This window comes from Netta rufina, assembly GCF_964035555.1.
Source record: "Netta rufina genome assembly, chromosome: 5".
In the NCBI taxonomy this organism is placed as follows: domain Eukaryota; kingdom Metazoa; phylum Chordata; class Aves; order Anseriformes; family Anatidae; genus Netta; species Netta rufina.
This window is the reverse complement of record NC_140128.1, coordinates 2,312,611-2,328,706: the sequence shown is the minus strand read 5'-3', so window position 1 is coordinate 2,328,706 and position 16,096 is coordinate 2,312,611. Positions and strand designations below refer to the sequence as shown.

At 35.2% G+C, this 16,096-nt stretch overlaps 1 protein-coding gene across 2 annotated transcripts in view; it reads right to left on the bottom strand.

Moving 5' to 3' along the window:
- The window catches only part of SBF2 (SET binding factor 2), a 251,265-nt gene that overhangs the window by 186,974 nt on the left and 48,195 nt on the right, over positions 1–16,096 (bottom strand). The window lies entirely within an intron of this gene.

Sequence of the window (16,096 nt, the reverse complement as noted above, 5' to 3'; positions counted from 1 at the left end):
CTTTTAACCACAAGTGTAATAATAAAGGTGGTTAAATATTACCATCTCTCACATAAAAGCAGTAAAAAATAAATTCATAAAAAAATCCCTGGACTTGCAAATCATACATTGTATAATGCTCTTCCTGAAGTGAAATCACAGAATACGTTTAAGTACTTAAAATACATCTTTGTGCAACATTAAGAATTAACAGAGACTTTTACTTCAGAGTAAAGGGAAAAAAAGAAAAGGAAAATTGACTGAAGCACTGCTTTTTTTGTGACTGCTCAATCTAGTATCCGCTAGACAGTATCTTCCAGTATCAGATTCCAGTATTTGCTGGAGCCAGATACTTGTGGTTTCTTCATGCAACTGATGTGAACCAGCTTCTACTGGTTATTCTAACAGATGGGTTCTTCAATGTCAATTCACTTCAACAAGGACAGTCTGGAGCGCCAAGGGTTAGATACTCAAAATGAGACAGCAAAAATAACTTCAGATGCTAAATACTTAACTAAATATTTTCCTTTAATCCCAACATCAAAACAAAACACTAAGGCACAACACAATAAAATGTTATAGTCATGCATGCTTGCACTACGTTCTATACAAATGTGCAAGCAGAACTCATTACCAACTTGCATGAGGCCTGCTAAGTCTAAACTTGCAAAACTAGTGTTAGAAATCATATACAGAGGAAGTTATCATATTACCAAATGTTAAAGGTTAGGAAAAATTGAAGTGTTCATATTTATGCATAATCCTAATGCCTCATCTAAACTAATTATTTCCAGAGACAGCAGGTTGTTAGTTTTTTGTGTTTGTTTTTTTTCCCTAATATAAAAATAGATTTCTTAGTAAAGGAAAATCTCAAAAAAATGAATAAAAAAGGAATATAGCCAGCTAAAAAGAGAAAAAAAAATCTAAGAAAAATATTCTGTTTCATCATTTCCACTAAGTCCACACAAAAGTACTCACAAATTGTTGTGGAAATGTATGTCAACATTTAATGGACTTTAACAAGCTTCTTGCCCCTCTCCTCAACAAAGTATTACACAAAGCTTGTTCCTAAATTCTGTTTAAGATCATGACTAATTTGATTTAAAATATGGCAAAGACTGCATTACTAAAAGGGGAATACATTCTTGTATTCTTTAAAGTCAATAACCTGTACTGAGATAGCCAGTATATGTAAGACAAAAGTTACTAAGCATCACTCCACGCATTTTTGCTTAGTTTCAATTTAAACTATGAAAATACTTATACACAGGCGTTTTAAAAGCCACCATAGAAATGCAATGAAGCTCTGGAAGTCACCCTCTCTTTCACTATCCAGAAATTCTAAAAATATATATATTTGAAAAAACTGATTATTTATATGAATATATGTAAAATAAAAACAATCACACTGACTAAACTCATCTCTAATTATGACCCATGGCGCTTCCAAGGATTAGGTTCATGACCTCAAGCATTATAATTCTTTTCTAGATGAGATCATTAGTAATGTTTACTATAACAGAAAATATCACTTGAGAATTGCAGTCCTGTGCAAAATTTATGGGATATAGCATTGGAATTGGAGCCTGAATTTTTTTATTTTTTATTTAAAAAAAGAAAAAAAGTCCACAAGTGCCACAAGTAAGGTAAGGTGTTCTGTAAGTACTGGTATAGCTGTTAAGTAAAATCTTTTCATTTTCCTATCAAAGTAAAGCCAGTCAGTATAACATTGATTGAAAAATCAAGACTAGTCTAATTCATGGGTCTCAGTAATACCCACTTTGGTCAAGACTGGAGGATGTGTGGCTTTAATCCTTCTCCCTCCTAGTGAGAGGAGCATCCGAGCATCTTATTCAGGTTCCTCAGCAAAGATGACTGACCTGAATTGTTTTCTCTCTTCAAGTCTGACTCTCACAAAGGGAAGAAAGGGACTTAATCAGGAAAATTCAACACTTACAGCCCCTGACATTCAAGTCAATTGCAGGAAGACAAACACATATATATTCTTCTGCTTCAATGTGTTGGTTGGTTTCAGACATACCTATTGTAGGGGGCTTTCCTTCCCCCCTGCTTAGGACGTCATATAGAATATGTTCAAGGACCACTTCCAATAATGTGACTCTGGTAAACAAGTCGTACACACAAAAACAAATATACTGTTTGCATTTTTATTTCTTTACTGTGCAGTGAAAATATACACAAATTAATTTCAAAGAGGAAATAATCGCAAACAGGAGATTTGTTATGGAAATTTCAAAACAGTTCACCGCAAGGAAAATTCAAGCAGTGATAAACACCACGAGCTTCAAAGCTCTGTTCCAAATGAACACGAGCAAGCTGGCCACGTGCTTTCATGAAAGCACACTCTTGGCAACTTGGTTGGAAATTTCAGAGTCAAAATGCTTGTTTGGTAAAACTCATTAAAAGCATTCTTCTCAACTTTTAAACATTTATTAGATGTTCTTGCATCAAATATCAATTGAAAAGAAAAATTTGACAGTAAGTATGAAAAAGCTGAAAGATCAGCACCCAGACTAACCAATTTGTCTTCCTTCCTCCTGTCACATCCCAAGCCACAAGGAGGTGGCCCATGCAGCTCCCTTGTTGAGCTAGGCCCAAGGCACTGCCCCTCCAAATATGATGCAGCTGCTTCTCTGCCAGGAAAGCAGCAGGCCCTTCAGGCCAGGCTGGGCCAACAAAGCAGCACAAAACAATCTCGTAGCAATGATCCCAGGTTGTAGGACAAGCAGACTCCAAAGCCAGGGGAGTGGGAATATAACAAATAACAGCAATAACATGTAGCAGCTTTGTTTGTGGCATGTCATTGTGACAAAACTCACAAAGATTTGACCAGCCCCAAAAAACAGTGATGAGTTTGTGAAGTCTACTGATGTCAGAGCACATTACATGAGACGCCCATGGAATCCTATTCTAAAGGATCTGACAGTCTACGTATTTTCAGAAAAGCTGATTTTCCTGCTATCATACAGCAACCAGACTTATTTTTTGAGAACAGTAGGAATGTCAAAAACAAAACAAAACAAAAAACTCATCCCAGTTGAGGTAAGTAAAAATGAGCACAAACTCTCCAACACTGGCAAATGAAGTGTAAAATTACCAACAGAGCTAATCAACAAATCTGGTGGTGAAGCTTGCTGAGGAATAAAATAAAAAGCATACTGACTAATGAAAAGATTTCAAAATACATCACAAGTATAAAGTTTGTAAAAACTGGTAAGAAGAGTGGATGACTAAAGGAAAGATGATCACTCAAGAAAGCCTTAGCTAGAACCCCCCCAAAACAGTAAGAATTTGCTATATTCAGATATAGTGGGGAGATGTCTGGGGAAGCTCCCACAACAAACCTGTATTTTGGAGCAAAAGATATCTATTTCAGAAAACAAAAACTAAATTCAAATCAAATCACCAGGAATGGGGAGAGTGGTATTCCAAGAGTTCCAAATGAACAAAACACAAAGTTAGTTATTGATCACAGTTTTCACTTCCTACTACCAATTGCTTAAAATTAGACCAGCATATGCCATTATATATAAAAAGAAGCAACAGTGTGCCATCTCATGATACCTTGCACACCTTCCCAAACTACCTAGTGCCAATTCTTGATCATTTTTGGACAATATACCTGACAGACTTCTCTTCTGATCCTGGATATCCATTGCTGTTCAGTGCAATTATTCCAGGAGTCTCACAAACGCAAAACTTTCCTTACAGCACTTTCCCATAAACCTTGTTTGACCTATGGAAAGTAGCTCAGCTTCTTTGTAGCATAATGTTCCTAGTTGTGGCAGAATTAATATATCTACACTTACTTACCTGTTATACTGCTAAAACTGATGTTTAAAACACAGATTTCCAACATTGATATGGGCCCTGTAGCAATAAAGCACATAATAAAAAATAGAAATAGAAGGAAAAAATAGGGAAATAGAAGGTTCTGCTTGTATATCTAGTAAGAACTTTGCAAAAAGCCGACTACAGTTTCTACAACTTGAAATTTAAACAAGTCACCCTAACACTGTCTCAGTAGAACGACAGCACACATCTTTTCTGTACTCTCTCCTATGGGGTCTGATATAACTTAGTTCTCCCTGCTATATAACTTAGTCCTCCCTGTTCACCTCTTTCTAGATAGAAGCTACAGTTGTGTGGTCTTCTCTTATACTGGATCAATTCTGGCATAGAGAGCAATTCCAATCCCACACCTCAAAGGAAAAAAACCTAAGGCAGAGAATAAATGGTATTAAAACAAAATGCTAAATAACTCAGAGTTAGGATCAATCCATTTATACTTCATACAGTGTAAGACACAAAATACTAGAAAACCAAGATTGAAAAGGTGTTTTCTGCCACCCTTAAAATTGATAATCGGAAGAGCTAAGAGCCATTAAGTTTATTTCTTTGAATACTCTTCAGAAACCACGACTAAGTTCAATCCCTTTTTTCAATTTAATTACGGATTCCACTGCAGCACTGCTTTTGCAACCCACATGCAAGTATCATCCATAATAGGTAAAATAATGTACATAAATATCCTATTACCCAACTCATCACAGTAAATTAATACTTTAAAAGGAAAGCTTATAAGCTTATCATATTTAAGCAGTAAGGCAGAATAGGGTGTGCATATGCTGTAATAATGACACACCTTAATAGTTAATAATACATGAAGTATGTCACTATTATCCCATACTACACACCCTAAAATGCTTCAGTACAGATCACATCTATGCATTTAACAAATTAACTGAGGATACTTAGAATAGGTGCCTACTTACAGGGTGATAATCTCAAAAGGTTTCATCAGAAAAAAAGGAAAAAAAAAAAAACACATAAAACATGACAAAGAATGTTCCTGCTTGGGTAACCATTTTAACAAAATTGTTTTTACTACCATCAAATTACAAACAGAAAAAAAAACTTTAAAAATTACTTATGTAATGCACTCATAGTTCCTACAGAAAAAAGTTAAAAAAAAAAAATGAATGAAGAGTACAGGGAAATCTCTTATTTTCTGCAACTCTGAAGAATTCTTGCAAGCTTAAAGGTGAGTTTTGAAAGATGTGCAGCTAAAAAAAACCTTTAAGCAGGCTCAGTTTCTTGTGTTAAACTGTATCTGCCTTTCAATTTTAACAAACTAAGAAGCAATTTAATAAAATTGGCCCTCTTCAATTTCCTCTATTAACTCAGTTTGAACTCAGAAACTGAAGAGTTAAGTGGTTTTAGCTGAACTCTTCCACAATACCACCATACTGCTTGCAGTCTAACGCCAATGTCAGCACAAGACCAGATATCGTTTTATTTTCCTTAATTGTTAATTGTTAATCCTTTATTGTTAATATTTATTCACCTTGGAATTAAACTTGAACATCTGGGAAAATGTATTATTGAACACTTAACTGAAAAGTAACCACTCGACCTTTTCCACACCAAGTACAAAAAAAAGTATGTTTGTAGCAGGCCAGAATAAACAAAATTGAACATTGATATGCCTTCGTTTTAAACTCAATTGAAACGTACTGAAATATTCATTAACCACATATGATTCCATAGAATTTATGACTACTATATGATTTCTCGGGCATACTGAAAATAACTCAACCACTTATTTTCTTCATCTGAGGCATACTATTACAAAAAACTAACATCTAAAATGCCTCAAGCCTAATCAGTCTTGACAAGAAGATTGTTATTTAATGTATCTGTTCATTTTATATCTCTTCAGTTATATAAATTGGAAACTGTTTCCCATTTCATGTCAAATTTACACAGTTGTATTACCCAAGAACAAAGAAAACAGTAGATATTTATTTATTACAATATTCCAAAACAGTTTTCCAACTACACAATTGGAAATGCTGCTAATCTTTTAGATTAAAGACATTCAAACATGAAATGACCAGAACATTTTACGTAATACTACTGATCAAAGTGGAACAAGAAACAAATCTTGAATTTTAAAACAGAAAGCTCTGTTTGTGCACTCATGTAAACAATTTAGCAACAACTGATTTTTCTATGCAATTTTTGTTTCTCGGGGTAAATACAGCTTGCTGTGGATGCTTAAAAGCTTCTAATACAGAAGTTACTGCTGCTAAAACATCTTGGTCATACCAGCAAGATGCCTAAATCTGGGGGAGGAAAATGTACTCTCCTCCCACCACACCCCACACCCCTTTTCAAGAGGTCTTGCCCATTTCTCTATTATTTGAGAGGCAGAGATCAAATTCAATATACACGATGTGAAACTGATATGAAAATGGTCTAACAAATCTTAAAAATTGCAAATGCCAACAAGTCTCTACAAGTATATTACTGGTCTAGAATGAAGGAAAATCATTGTGAAATAAGCTTTTCTGGTATGCAGTTATAGCAAATAATCATGAGGTGATGCCGAGAAGCAGACAAATCTGGAATTCAAAGAATGTTAAAAAATACTGAGGTCACAAATGCACTCTGTAACTTTAGTACCTACTTCTTATCCCACTATTTTGGTATTAAATCTAATTCGTTATTCATTCGAAACTTAGAAGCCATTACTTTAATGAACATCTCTCTTCTACATGCTGTAGGGTTACAGCTTTACAACTTTAACAGCTGAAAAATGAACAGAGGATGATCTTGTATATACCATTTGGAGAAGTGGACTTGTGCTAGCTTTCACAATATTACATTATAAAGTAGATTTTTGTAGTAAATTACAAAAGTAGATACCCTCTCTTAGACTGAATTTGTATTTTTTAGAAGAATTAATTGTTTCCTGAGCTCCCAAGTGAGCCTAAGATAAAGCAACAGAATTGTAATTTAATTGGGCATTTTTAATACTAACATCATATTTGCTCAATTAAAATCCAATGTGTAGACAGGCACAGTATATTGCAAAGTGATCACATACTCTGAGTTTGCCCCATCACAGTTTATTTAGAGAGACGCTACCATGGGCTTGAATTTAATTACCTTTACTTAGGTAAAGGACTTAACTGTTAAATTCTGAAATCATGGAAGTAAAAAAGCAGGAAGCCAGCTCTTACATTAACTCCTCACAATTTATTACTGAATAACAACAGGAATATTAGCAGCTTGGTAAGTAGACCATTTTACAGGGGGAGGGATGTATTATTGCCCACTATTTATTGCATTGTTTTATTCCTAATTTTATGCATATATTGGTTGCTTTAGTGAATGTAACTTTGCAAAGACTCATGTCAGAACATGTGTTCTTTCAACAGAAAAAGAACAAAGACATTTTTGACTTGAGGAAAACTGAAAACCTATTAAGTAACTGAGTGTGATCTATTTTTTATATCTCCTTTTGTTGACATAAATAAAAGATGGTTTCTCATTAAGAAACCAGCCGGTGCAAGAAAAAGATGAGCAACAGTTTTAGGACATCTTTATGACAAAATCTAGACAGAATAGTTGCTTCAAAAAGAACAACAGTACCTTCGTTTGATACACAGATCAAAAAATATGGGGAAAAAATCACTTCAGGAACGCCATATAATGATCAAGTTTCTGTTTTAAATATGCAGAGGATTTTTGGTTTGGGGTTTTGTTCTTCTTTTTTGTTCTTCCCCCCCCTCCCCCCGATGTAACGCAAAATGGAGATCAGTACTGCAGTATTTTAATATTACGGAAACATGCGGAGCATGCAGATACATAAATATAATGTATGCAGATACATAAATAAAGGAATCGGGTAACGGTAAGAGTTAGATCAAAACACAGATTGTTTGATTATGGACACTTGCACATGTCCACAGAGAAGGTGAGGTGAAACGTGATGTCCTATCTCCTATATCTTCTCAACTTGCATTAGGAATAACAAGATTTGCCATATACTGCCAGGGAAGCCCTACCCTTGAGTTCCAAAAGTCATTCAAAAGAAGATTTGGGTACCATTGTTCCTCCCCTTTGTCTAGGTTCACTCTGCAGCTCTGATTTACTAAGTTGCAAGCTGAGAAAGAACTGCAAACCTTAAAGAGATCACCATACAAATAACACTGACTTCAGCTGAAGTCTGAACTGCCTTATCTCCAAACCTGTGAAAGCTGAAGCTTCAGAGAACCATACTATATACCGGTTCAAATGCTTAATTTATTGCTCTACTGTTGATACAGAAATAAATTATCTTCTAGTTTATCCTAGTGTCCATTACAGCTAAATAAATGCACCTCATCAAACAATCCTTTGACAGCAAATCCCTGAAGAACCTAAAGACTCTGTAACTAAACACAGGTCAGATAGGTCTCTTTTAGCAACACTAAATAAGGCCATATCACTTTACAGATCAAACCGTATCATTAACACACTCATCTTAGAAATCCACCACTTCTAAGGGGGTTGTCCTACACTGTTTTGTATCTGACATTCACAACCCAATGAAGACAGAAGAAAAGTTAGTGCTAGGAAAAGCTCAGGTAAACTAATAACAAACTTACAGGTTCTACAATATTGATTTGAGACTCAAAATTCACTATTAAGAAGCCATGCTTATGGCTTCACTCGTACTTTACTATGATCAAAAGTGAACTCCATAAAATTAGCTTATCAACTTTTACTTAAAATAAGGAGCTATCTTCATTATTCTTGCAGCTATTTACCAAATCCTACTGAAATAAACACTTTATTATAAATGTGCATATAGATCCCAGAGGTTAGACCGTACCAGAAATTAGTACAGAATAATATAGGGGGAAGGCCATCTAAATAGCTTAGCTTCTTTTAAATCTTCAAACCTACAACTTAATTCATAAGGTTGTCCTTTTTCTATCTACAAATACCAGATTCTGTAAGTTGTGAGGTAATGGACAAAACAGAACTAGAGTATAAAATGCCGTACAATAAAACTGAAAGATCTGAACAGGTTTTTGCCAATTCCATGCAATTATTCAAAAGCTGGCACCTACGTGCCATACTGAAATAGTACTAAGTAGTCTTTGCTTTATAACCGAACAAACCAATGTCACCAGCCTCAGGATTTTTAAGTATCAAAAGCAGTCGAATTCAAGTTAGTGGAGGTACTTTTGAAAGAAAAAAAAAAAAAAAGGATAAAGAAATAAGCCTCCAAGTCCTTTCCCTAGGCCTCTACATGGCACAGTCTCTGTGAGGCGCTGAACAGCTCAAGTCAGCTTTCTCCCCAAGTCTGCACAGGTAACGGTGTCATGTGTACATTTAGAGCACTCAACTGCTCTGCCCTGTCTAGAAATTAAAACCAGGGGTTAAATAAATTGGGAACAGTAAGAAGTCTCTGTACAAATACCGGTTTGGCTTCTAATTGAATAATACAAGGGCTAACAGTGAGCTGCAGCACACAGAATATGCCAAATTGGAAAGTCTTTCAACTACTTAAAATCTGTCACTTGCTTTAATTATTTTTTAAATGAACACAACTGAAATACACCTTTTATAACACAATATAAATAATCACTCACACCGTATAAAGGTACCACAAACATTTTTGAAGTTGAAGAAGCCAATCTTTAAAATTGCCCAAATGATTTAAGTCAGAAGAAACCTGCATCAAATGTAACAGAATTGACATAAAAAGTTAAAATTAAAAAGTTGATCAAACTGAGAGAAGGATCCCAATTTATAAGTACTATGGATTAGAAACTCTTAGAACCAACACAATCAGTTTTAACAAAATACAATCCATTACAAAAATTATTTAGAAAAACATAAAGTAAGGTTATTTTCCATTACTCTGTTTTCTTGAACTATTAGAAAACATTCCAAACTGATTTATGTTCTTATGAATCAACTTCACAGATAAATTATTTTTGGATTTCCAGAACACATTCAATGACCCAGTTCAAATTTCACAATCTTGTATTCAGCCCAATAAGACTGTATTTGATTAGATGCACATTATCTGCCTCTCTGCTCCTTCACAAAACCCTAGAAAGGACAGCTCTGTGACAACTGAATATATAGTTATGAATTCAGCAGACAAGTCTTGCTTTCTGTCTCTCTCTGAAATCACACAAATTCTCAGCTCACTGTACAAACATACAGGGGAAAAAAAATACAAACAGAAATTTCAGTCCAAAGATGCAAAAATTACAGCATGTCAAGCTTTAAAAAAATAATAAAAAAATCCAATTTCTTACAAGACATGCAAATTTTAAACAACAAGTTGTTACGTGATTCTGAGGCATTTCACTTCAATGTCCTGCTGTATTGTCACATTTTTCTAATTTTAATTTTCTATCTTCCTATGAGATAGGTACAGGAACCTGATCTGACAGTGACAAAAAGAATTCTGGCCAGCAAGGATAAAGTTCTAGAGGAAACACCTGCTTGTTACCACTGCCCCTCTCTGCAGAGGGAGCAAACAAGCAGATGGACAGAGATCCAAAGCCTCCAGATTAACAAATCCAAAAAGAACCTCAGAATGCAGGCTAGTCTGCTTTCATGCCTCACTATTAACCTCACAAAAGTCATTCCTCCCAGATATTTTCTGAGATCAAAAATGAATACTGACCAAAATTTTTATTATAAGCTCTATTTAAATGTTTCCTACTATTTACACCACATTTACTTTGCTATAGTATCCATACGCTATTACTCACCTTATTTTCAAAAAATAAGGACAACAGTTCATTCTCTTCCCTTCTGCAGTAGTCTCTTACTTATCTGAAGTCTTCTTATATCCAACCTGGCCAACTCAGAGCAGCATTCACTTTTTCAAAAACTTAAACTTCCTTGGTTTGTGATTAGCTCAACATGCACAACACTCTTGTTTGCAAAAACAAAGGACGAGGAAATGCTGACACCTGTATACCACTTAGACAAGGTCAAGTGCATATGGCACAAGAAGCAGATGGAAAACAGGACTTACATGTAACAACAGATCTGGATGTTAGAGTGCACTTAAATACATCAGCATTCATTTCTGTGTACTTGGGACTACATCAGAATCATCCTGTGAACACAGTATGTCCAAACAGGTGTTCCCTCAATATTTTAACTGTTTTTTACTGAAAGTGCTGCCTGTGTTATGGTGTGTTCCTTGTTTATTTGGTTTTTACAGTTTGTTGACAAATGAAAAAAATGGATCAAACATTTTCATTGCATCCTTTCATGGTATTTTGTCAAGTAGGACCAAGTTTTGCTACACAAGGACTACTTGCAAGTCCTTAGATTTCAATATCAAATTACTTTACCCCGCTAATCTACAAAATCCAGAAGTTACCGTCCAATCAGTAAGAGTAGTGGGATTCTAAAACCTGAATATAACTATTTTACAGCACAGCAGAGACACTGCTGTAAAACACAACACATTTATGGCACTGTAAGATTTCCACTGGAGGCTAACATAGACAAGTTAAAGGAATATAAACTGAGTCCATAATAAAACTCCAATAAAAATGTTAGCTGTACTTTTGTGATCATCTGTTTTCTACTACACTGCTGAAAGCACCAGTGCTGCAAGACAATGAGAAGGAAAGAAAACTGCAATGCATTTAGAAATACTACCTCAAGTTCTGTGATGTAGTTGTTCATTAAATAATTATATACACAATGATTTTTGAAAGCTAAAAAAAAAACATCTGAGAGGAAAGAGGGAAAAAAAAAATCAAAACCAAAATATCTAGAGCTGATAAAGTTCACTGAAGGTTAAGCAGACACTGCAGACAAGCCTTTATTCAGGTTCTTAAAAGCATTAATGTTGCAGAAAAATTGGCCTGCAGATCAGTGAGTTAAGACTGAAGCATTTAAAGATTAACCCCCTTAAAACTTTAATCACTTCAGGCTGTAGCTGGCTCATTTGCAACCCAGTTTCTCCCTTATGCCTTATTTAAAATATAGGTAAAATGTTCAGGTATCAGATTTTTTATTTTATTTATTTTTTTTTTTTTTCAGAAAACAAGCATTATACCAAAGCAGTAAAACAAAAATAACACTAAATGATTAGCACTTGAATTTTAAGAGTATCTCTTCTGTAGCAATGTCTAATGATTCTATGATTTTCAGAGACACTCTGTCGCAAATCTCTAGAAGTTTAGGCAATCGCTACTTTAAGATCTGTTTTACCTTAAAATGTCTTCAATTGACTGATAGCAACTCTGTTTTACATCACAACCATGAAGACAAATTAGGTGGTTGATTTTTTGTTGGTTTTGTTTGTTTCTTTGTTTTGATTTGATAGCTTTCTTCTCCCCTGTCCCCGCTGTGAAGCTCTAACAGCATTGTGTATCTGCGTAAGATCTCAGAGGTATAGCTGCTAGTCACTCTTAAGAACTGTACATCCTTGTGAAGTAGAAAGCTGTACAGGACTCCAAAGATGGTTTTGTCAAAAGATTGAGATCTCTTAGGTCAGTCAAAATTCAGACATGCTTTGAAAATTCAAAAACACCTTTCCTTACACTCATTTGATTATTTTTTTTCTCATATTCCAAGTCTCAGGTTAGTTGGAATCTGGCAGCTGAATCCAGTACTTCATAAAAGACATATTTCATGTACAGTTAAGAGCTCATATCTGAAGCTGCTTAAACATCTAGAAATGCTGAAATCAACACCAGTGCATAGTATGCTCATACCAACATCAACTCCTCCTCTAAGAGGAGGCAAGCATCCTGCTTGCTCTCAAGGGAATGCACACAGTCTTTCTTCAGAAGCATTTTTCTTTGCATCATAATGCGTGTAATGCCTTTCTCCAAAGGAAAAAAATATATAAATTTTTTATAATTTAAATTATAAGATGTAATTGTAAGTAGTTATTTGGATAGGCTATTGGCTTGTATAGAAATGTATGTTCAGTTGTCTACTTGCCTATGTCTGAAATTAAAATTATGAATAACTGATAGCTCTACTAACGGTTAGGGAAATTTTCTTCCCTTTACTCACAAACTGCAAATATACTGTATCCAATTTTAGACAATGAATCTATTTCCAAGTGTAACTTTCATTGGCCTAATTAGCATTATCCTCCTAACTCTGAGTAATGCAAATGACATGCAGTTTAGGTAATTTAGCCCTCTGACCAAAACAAGTATACACGGTGACACTGCACACCAAGGTATGCAAGTATACATTGTAACACTACATATCAAAGCTTCCTTCTTTGATGTATTACTAATTAAGATGACTAGAAAGGTTTATAACAGAATTAAAATTGGCTTATAAATAAGAAAAATATGCAGAAATGTAAAGCCAACTGATGGAAACATACGCTCTCGAAGATTCTTTCTACAAGAGAGAACAAGAAGTTTGACCATGCTAATATAAAGCCAGTGTCTCTCTCTCTTGATTTTAGAGTTATTTTTAAACTTAAGGTCTATTTGTGTAAAGCTGAAACAACTTCTCCAAAACAAATTATGGCGAAGGATACCTGAACATATGTACCGTTAGGTCATTTTATGAGATGCAGACAGGTAGAAGCTCTATTAAAAACACACCGACCAAGACCTGTTGAATACTGTCATAGCTTTGCTCACTTACCAGTGACAAGAAGAAACCATAAAATTTATCTACCAAGATAAATTCAAACTCTTGACTTCAATAAAATTTCTTAAAGTGTATTTCTGTTGAATTTTGGACAATGTGTTTATTTCAGAATTTACGCTTATGTTAAACAAAACCAGGATGTTTCTAACACACAGCACATATAAAAATAGAAACAGTTTAAGTAACACTCTTGATACTTCATATGAATATACAAGCACCAAATGTAATACACTTCAGGAAAGTTTAAACTGCAGTTACGTTTTATAGCAACCCAATTTTCACCATATCTATGTCAAATTAACTGAACGACAAATACAGTGAATGAACAACTCTGTTTTCTACATTGACTTTATTCAGGTCTCAGAAATCCGGCCAAACTGGAGTCACTTGGGGGTATATGCAGGGTTGTGGGGACAGAAGAGCCCTCCATATCTTGGAGGATTTTGTCTATTAGTTTTTGGGTGAGCTTGGGCAAACTGCATCTCCACAAGCTGTGCTGATCACTAGGGTTCTAAAAGGGCATTTTCCATGTTAAAGTACTAAAACCTGGGGAGTGAGTAGGGGCATAGGTCTTCTCTGAGATTTCTGTGCCCCTTGTTTCAAAGAATACCATTAACAACATGAATGGAAAAGGTATTAAATCACATCATCCATTAGCTGCCATGATGAATTATCTGATTTGACGTACATTATTTGTCCAAGTAACTTAGACATTCAGTGTCCAACCTCACAAATAATACACTGCATAAAACACCCTGGGAGGTGGGGGATGACCACAATTATCAGTCAACAGTCTCAATGATTCATGGTAGAAGAACTAGCTTAAACCTCAAAAATAAAATTCCTCCTTCAACCCTAACATTAGACATGAAAAGCTTTGACCTTTTTTTCCCTTCATGAAAACACAGTGGATAACACTTTATTTTTTTAATACAAGCCATTGTTGTTTTGTTTTGGTTTTCATTTCCCATTTAGAGAAACCATGCAATTCCACAAAGATCCTTCATTCAAAGGGCAGGAAACACACTTAACGGATTTTAACTCAAATTCTTCATAGAACTAAGTACTATTCATAAAAATGTCTACCTTCTTTCTCAAACATTGTTGTCAACTATTCTGTTTTTACCTTCTTTCTCCTTTTTTTCCAGGTTTGCCTGTTAGCAACTTGATGATATTAATGTTGTCCTTAAGAGGACAAGCAGAAAGTTGTAACACAGTGTTTCTTCGTTCCTTTCCACCAATGCTGATTCATGCTACACTTAGCCAAAAACTTGAACATAACATCCTGCCAGTATCTGACTCTCACAAATGATTTACTTTAGTACATGACCTTTGCAATATCTCTTCAATCTTAATTAAATAAAATTTTATTACCAAGTTTGGATAGCAATTCAAAACTTGAATAATTGTACAGACTAGCAGAACAGATGTCCTTAACTTTTAGGTAGCTAGATTTTGTTTTACTTGGGAACTTTAAATCATCAAAGACTTTGCTTACTGAGTCATTTGGGTACAGATACGGTATGAAGTAGCTTCACTGCTTTAAGTAAAACTGTGCTTGTTTATTTCAAAACATCATTGTAAACGAGCTGTGTTACTTTGAAATTGGTAATTTATGATAAAAAAAACACCTTAGTATGCTTCAGATGCTTGCAGTTGTTAAAGGCAAGATCACACCACCTAGTTCAACCATAGTGGTTTAGAAATGAACAAAAAACGCCTAGGCCTTATTTTTCTTCTAAAGATCTGCAAGTGTGTGTACTGTGTAAAATACTCACTTATCTGAACTCGGTACTCATTGAGCATACACTGGCTAGGCATGTACTAAGACGACAGCTCCCAGGCAAAGTAAACAACAATTGCTATACATAGTGGTATAATGTTGTAACAGTAGTAGAAATACTCCAGAGAAAGCAGGAGCTTCCATTGTTTCAGCACAGCACTACATTGCTAAATGTAGTATTATGCAAGTGTACCACAAGCACTGTAACTATCCATCACGTGTATCGGAAATAATGCTTACACCAGTAATTAATGTATGACATTCCCCCAGAACATAAGGATTGTGCTTGACTATGAAGAAACTTAAACCACAGCCAGAAACTTAAAACGAGCAGCCAGTCATGTACACCAGCACACAATGAACACAAACCTCTACCATATAAGAGCAGGCGCAAGCATTAAACACCAAGATGCCCTTTCCTCCTTACACAGGAGAAGACATAACCAAAGGCATGACTCTGTGAGCTAGCTAAACAGCACGTGAAAGGTATCATATCAATAAAAGCTCGCTACGTCTGCTATATCTGTGTAATAAGTTTAATGAAGCATCAGTGCCTTTGTCCTCTGCAGCCGATTTTGTCCTGCAGTGCAAAGACTTCTATTGCAACACTTCCTACAGGCCATCTCCTTCCCTAGCTCATCCTGTCCCAGAAGTTCCTAAGTTCACAGCAGCAAGTTTCACTCTGACTTCTCAGAAACCTAATTTGCAGTGTATGACCACATATTTCATTTCTCTGCAGGACTTCTTAGGGGCGTGTACCTAATGAATGCCTGACCTCGATGAATAAGATAAAACTACACATTGCATCTCACATCATCAGACCAAGGGAAGGAAAGAATGAATTATCACAAGGAGTATTTAAAA